The sequence below is a fragment of the Otolemur garnettii genome, unplaced genomic scaffold, assembly GCF_000181295.1.
Source record: "Otolemur garnettii isolate 467f Iridium unplaced genomic scaffold, OtoGar3 scaffold00160, whole genome shotgun sequence".
Classification (NCBI taxonomy): domain Eukaryota; kingdom Metazoa; phylum Chordata; class Mammalia; order Primates; family Galagidae; genus Otolemur; species Otolemur garnettii.
Window position 1 is genome coordinate 3919792 of NW_003852555.1, and position 6736 is coordinate 3926527.

A 6736-nucleotide genomic window follows, 5' to 3' on the forward strand; every position below is an offset into this window, starting at 1 on the left:
CCTGTAATCCCAGCTACTTGGGAGGCTGAGGCAAGACAATCACTTAAGCCCAGGAGTTGGAGGTTGCTGTGAGCTGTGATGCCACAGCACTCTACCCAGGGTGATAGCTTGAGGCTCTGTCTCAAAAAGAAAAGAAAAAAAAGAAATTATATAGTTGAGATGATAAGTAGATTCAAAAGATATTAGCTAGTACAGAGGCTGAAGAAATATGAGGCTGATCTACTGCCTTTCTACCTCTACCTCTTATTAACATATTTTAGTTAACTTTTCAGTCATGCACATTGTTTTTTCCCAGCTACATCACTGGAACAAGGACCCATTTCTTAAAGATTTTTATATCACTCACTGCAGCTAGCGTAGAACTTTGCTACATATTTGTTGATTGAGTACGAGAAAATCTTACCTATTGAAAAATACACCTAAAGATTGGCCACTAACACTGGAATTCCCTCCTTCAGAGACATTTTGTTCTTGGGTAACCATTGCCCCCGTCAAAACCCAAACCTGCATGAGAGAAGCATACTATATCTCGCTGGTCATTGACATCTGTGCTCATTAGATCTGTTGTTTGCTTACAAGGAACAGAGTTACCATGCAGGTTATGCTATTCTATGGGAGTGTGATGATGGGGTCAGTTTAATACATTAGCATAACGTAGCTTATTTAATGTCTTTTAACAAGCTTTCCAGCACAACTGCAACCTAGAAGTAGGGGGAGAGAGAAATACAGATCACGCTCTGTCAAGGAAGGATGAGGGGGAAAGCTGGGGGTGGTGCATCATCACAATTGTAGCTTGAGGCAATCAACATTAGGGTGACAACCCCCCAATACCATTTGTCCAGCACTAAGGGCTTCCTTGGGGTTCAGGGTATTCAGTGCTAAAATCAGGAAAATTCCAGGCAAACAGGATAAGTTGGTCACCCTATTACGCTCCAGAAAAGTCCCACTGAAAAACCTACTTTTCTAATTTAAAAATTGTGCTTAGGGTCAGTACCGCCCATGCAGTGGTAGAGACCTGTCCCTGCCTGGGCATCAGCTGAGGAGAGTAAAATGCTACCAAGGCCGAGGCTAAAGGTTCGGTTTGATTTCCCAGGGAACTTCGCTCTCTTTCACAATCAGAATTGGTGGACTTCTCTTAAGCCAGCCATGCTCCAGGGTCCCTTGACTAATCACAAGAGGAATAAAAAGAGAGAGCATAGTTCCCGGGGAACAAACAAATCCTTCCCTCCTGCTCCGACATGGGTGGAGGGACGCCGATGTTTTCCTTGTGCAGGAATATGTGTCACATAAAGAAACTCATTTTCCGTCCTTCTCGGTCTTAGTAAAATGCGTGTCTAGATGATGGTAATACATAGCATAGCTGCAGATCTCCCCAGCACACTCTCCTGATTTCACTCTAATCCCAGGAGACAGGCATGGGCGCTCTCCAGCCCAGCCTGGCCAGGGTCTCCTGCAACCAGCAAGCAGCCGAGATGGAGCCTGAACTCTCACCCTCCAATGTTTGTATTTGTCATTGTTGTTTTGATACAGGTCACAGCCTTCTTTTTTTTTTTTTTCAAAGTGTCAACATATTTATTTTACAATTCTTACCATTTATTTCACAAACATTGTATAATTTGCTATTCCATAGAATTTTTAAATGAATAATGATTTATTTTCCACATGATTTGAAAATCGTGACTTGTCCAGGTGATTTGAAAGTTGAGAGAGAAAAAATAAAATTGTGTCTTCTTCTCTGTGCTGTCTCACCTGACACGCTGACCAAGCCTTTTTAGTGATGTCACAGTACGTGTCATTTATTCAAATCTCTCTCCTCACTCAGATTCCCGGCGTCTGGAATGAGGTCTCAGCCTTCTGTCACCCAGCAAAACACATGCATAAAGCCAGAGGATTCGCTACTACGGCCACAACAAGAAGGAGCAAGTTAGCGACAACCGGGGGTCCCAGCTAGTTCTCAGCTTCCACGAAGAGAAGCGGAGTGTCTGACAGGCTTCCACAAAAGGAAGAAGGCAGCCACTGAAAAGAGATTAAACAGCAGCTGAAAGCCCAGCAGCAGCAGCTCCAAGAGGAGCTTGGGCCAGAATACCCGAAAATGCTGGCAGAGAGAAGAGGCGCCAGAGGAGGCAGCTGAGCTGGACCAACTGATGATGGCCAAAACAGAGTCGGTCCAATATGACCACCCCAACCACACAGTGACTGTGACTACCATCAGTGACCTTGACCTCTCAGGGGCTGGCTGCTGGCACTGCCCCCGCCTGAGCAGAGGACAGATCCGAGGAGGAAGTGTCATCCAGAGGACAGGTCCGAGGAGGAAGTGTCATCCGTGGAGAAGCCAACCAAAGCCTCACCCAGGAAGTCCAGAGACCCCTGCTCTCTCAGCGACTCCCTACCTCACGGCGTCCCTGCACACACACAGCCCCAACAAGCTCAAGAGGAAGCATCCCCCGCGGGCCCAGGACTCCACCAACAAGCCTCCGAGTGCCACTCGGACCAGCAAGACCCAGCCCGCCGACTGACAGGAGTGAGACTGAGGACGAGGGGGCACCCCAGTCTAGGTTGTGGGGCCTTGTCCTGTCTCAGCGTGGCTGTCCCTGTAATCAGCCTGTCCTGAAGTGAGGACTGCGCAGCCCAGGGCTGGGCAGCCAGGACCTCTCTGGCCTGGGGTTTGAACCCCAGAAGGAGCAGGGAGCTGAAAGCTGGCCTCTCCCGGGAGACTTCAGGACCCGGTTCAGGGCGTCTTCTCAAATGAATATGCCACCTGGCATCATCGGATTTGTGAAACTCATCAAAAAAAAAAACAAAAAAAACCCTGCCCACTGGAGTTTTTGCAATATCACTTTCATAAAAACTCCAGGACTCTGCAGGTCCCAAGGTCTATACATCCTGCCAAACATGGGCTGGACCCACCAAGCCGGCTGTCTGCACAAAGGCACGAATCCACATTCCTCAGCCTGCTGGTCAGGCCCTGGGGCTGGGGAAAGCCTCCTGCTTCTCAGGTCTAGACGCTGCCGGTCTCTGCCCCTCCTTGCTTTGTTTAGGTGTCTACTTTTCCATAGACTCGCCTGCATGAATGCCCCCATTTACCGCCGTTCATATCTGATATTTATAAACTGAAAGGTTAATTTCCCAAACACGTTTATTTCTCCTTTAGAGCAAATATGGGTAGGATGAAACCACCCTGTGTCATACTGATACGTTACTCATTAACTGACTGTAAAAAAAAAAAAAAAGCCTCAGCGAGATTAGGAGTCAAGTGAAGAAAGGGTTTCCTGCCCTGTGAGAACTGTGCAGAGCGGAACTGCGGAGATTTCCCTATGACTGGGAGATTCGGCGATGAGCCTTTGAGCTTGCTCTGGGACTTGGCAAGGGACAGGGCGCGATGGTGAAGAAGAGGCTGTCTTCCAGCGACTCCCTGTTCCCCTTGGAGACTCCGGGCGGCCCGAGGAAAGCCAGCGCGGAGAACCCGCCCAGCTCCCCGGACAGCCCCGGCTGGGTGCTCAGGTGGGTACAGCCCGCCCATCCGGCTATGCCCTGGCCACCTTGGCCACCCCACCGCTGCCCCTTAGATTGCTCCTTAGTCACTTCCTGAGGTACAGCAGTACTCTGCCAAGGGAGAAGCATCCTGGCCAGAGGATTGGAAGTGGAGCCATAACAGGAAATACAATCGTCTCAGCAAATAGAACTATTAACCACTCTTAAGGGGAAACGGTTTCAGGGCCTTTCTTAGTACTTTGTAGTACTGGGTGACTGGCCACGGTGCTTTGTGACTTAGTCTCAGGTTCATAGCAAGTGAATCCCAATAGTTGAACCAAAAATTTACTCTGATATCAAAATTACTGGAGTTTTTATCAAAATGGTAATTATTAAAATATTAAGATATTTGCTTTCCTTTTGCCTTTCTAAATTATATTAAAATACTGCTAGCTGTGCTGTGGTTCAGGTATTTACTGTATAGTAATTGACAGCTGCTTTGGCCAGATTCAGAACATACGTGTTTTTAGCTGTAAACATTAAGGTCCACATCAACATTACCCTGATAATTCTATATTTTTAATTAAAATGTATTTATCCAGTCTTTATCCATTTGGTTTCATACCAATTCTCTAGCAACTTATAAAATACAGACAGTAAGGATAAGTAGAAATCAAAACAAGAAAAAACTTTTCATTCAACTCTCATGTAAGTGTTAATAGAACTGTCATGTAAACTTTTCAGGTGAAGGCAAACTTCGCTTTTTGATAGCACCATATTCCAAAATCAAGGGTTAAACATGATCCTTTCTTTTTAAAATCATTTTAAATCATTTACACACAAAAGTGCTTTAAACTGCAGGTTTAAAAATTACATAGAAAACAAAGAAATTCTGTTTCATTTAATAGCATTCACATATTAGAATGTGGGGTTATGAAAACAAATTAAATAATTTTAAAAGAAACGTTAAAGACCAAGAGACTGAATTTATGGAAATTATTGCTTAATACATCTATTTTCAAGTTAGCTAACTTTTTCTATTCATCATTAAAAATGGATCTATCTTACTTGCATCAGTGTTTATTTAAGCAAGAGTATAATTAATTCCATGATTGAAAATGCACAACTTCTTGCATCATTTTGCTCAACTTCAAGTGTCTCTTGAATTTCTTTGTCTGCTTAATTCATCTCTGAAGTAGACTGTCATGCAAACTCTTCTTTGAAGCTCAAGCTCTAACCAGAAAAAGTAAAATTAAATTGAAATGCATCAGCAAACAAACAAATCTTAAAACAAATACAATACATAAAGTATAACATAAATAAATATAATTAAGTTTATAATTATGGATAAATAAATCAAATGAAAATAAAACAAAAACCTGCATCAACCTACACTGAAGTCTCTCTCAAAAAGAGCCCAGACCTATATATCCTGCATATTTGAATATTCAACATCGAATCTCTGTATTAACATCTATAAGTTTATTTATAATTTTTTTATAAGTAATTTTTTAAAAAGCATACTGGAACCAACCTAAAAACACTTAGCATATCTCCAAATAGTTTAAGCATTGAAGGACTTTTAGTCTAGTTGAAAGATTTATTTAACGTATTATATATAAAATCATTAAAAATAATTTGTAGAAACATTGAGGCACATATTGGTTAAATTTTTTGTGGTTAAAAGTAAGACCAAGTAAATACTTCCCTTTACCTTCTTCTTTTTTTTTGTAGTTTTTGGCCAGGGCTGGGTTTGAACCCGCCACCTCCAGCATATGGGGCTGGTGCCCTACTCCTTTGAGCCACAGGTGCCGCCCAACCTTATTTTTTTTTTAAGACAGAGTCTCACTTTATTGCCCTCGGTAGAGTGCCATGGAGTCACAGCTCACAGCAACCTCCATCTCCTGAGCTTAGGCAATTCTCTTTCCTCAGCTTCCCGAGTAGCTGGGACTATAGGTACCCACCATAATGCCCAGCTATTTTTTGTTGCAGTTTGGCTGGGGCTGGGTTTGAACGCACCGCCCTTGGTATATGGGGCCAATGCCTATGATATAATTTATGCCCTGTTTTTATTCAATCACTCAATTTGACAGTGGTTTGTTGAGTAACTATTATACGCGGGGCTATAGGGAAGACACAGGAGATATATACGATCACGAGCAAGATAGACTTAGTCCCTGCCTTCACAGAGGTTGTTAGTCTAATGTCAAAGATAGGCCCAAAAAATGAATGAATGCATACATATATATGTAAATACATAATTCAAAAATTAATATATGTTAGAGGAAACAAATTAAAGCTGAGATAGGGGAAACTACCTTAGATGGGGTGGCAAGTAAAGGACCCTCCAAAGAGGTGATATTTTAGGCTGACCTAGAGGATGAAAAGGAAACCATGAAAAGATGGGGAAGGAGCACGGTGAGCTGGCGTGGGAGAGAGCTTGAGTCTTGAGGAACCTGGGCAGAGTGGTGCCCATGAAATCAGACAAACAAGCAGATGAAGACGGGGTTTAGAATCCTATTCCAACTAGGACAGGAAGCCACTCAGGGTTTAGAATAAGCTGTGGGTTATTCCCAATGTTCTGCTCATTCAAGCAATGCTACATCTTGCCTGTGTCCCTGATGCACTTGGCAAGAGAGTTTTTAAGGCACCTGCGTAAGACAGGAATGGTTCATAATAGATTACGACTTGATTAACTGCCTTGCTAATGTCAAGTTGCGTTCCAAAATTCTGGGTCGTTTGTGCTACCAGTAGCAATTATGCTGCTGCCTCAACAACATTTGGATTGTCTGACTTTAAATTCTTCCAATCTGAATGGTGTGAAACGGTATCACAATGTGGTTTTTATATGTATCAAACAAACAGAAATAGCATCTTTCAACATGTTTATTGGTCATTTTTGTTTCTCCTCCGGTAAAATGCCTGCTTATGGAATTTATAACCCTTTGAGAGAAGAGATATAGCTATCTTTTTCTTCTTTTGAGATCGTTTTTATAGAATACTCCAGACACTGCTCTTTTGTTAGTTACATGTGTTGCAAATATTTTATTCTAGCATAGGACACATCTGTTTACTCTCTCTATTATATTTAAGCTCTTCTTTTAAATTATCAATTGATTAATTAGTTTCTTAATGACTTGTACTTTCTGGGACTTGAAATCCTTTTCTACCCTTAGGTCATAAGAATGTTCTTACCTACAAATATGTTTTCCTTTCAAACTAGGGATCTTTAGGTGTTTGGAATTTATTTCTTTGCCTGGTGCTA

The 6736-nt window shown here is 42.6% G+C and overlaps 1 pseudogene; it reads left to right on the plus strand.

The window, feature by feature from the left end:
• Nucleotides 1–999: 999 nt before the first annotated feature.
• On the plus strand, nucleotides 1000–2529 carry LOC100965140 (annotated as a pseudogene).
• The last annotated feature ends 4207 nt before the right edge of the window (nucleotides 2530–6736 follow it).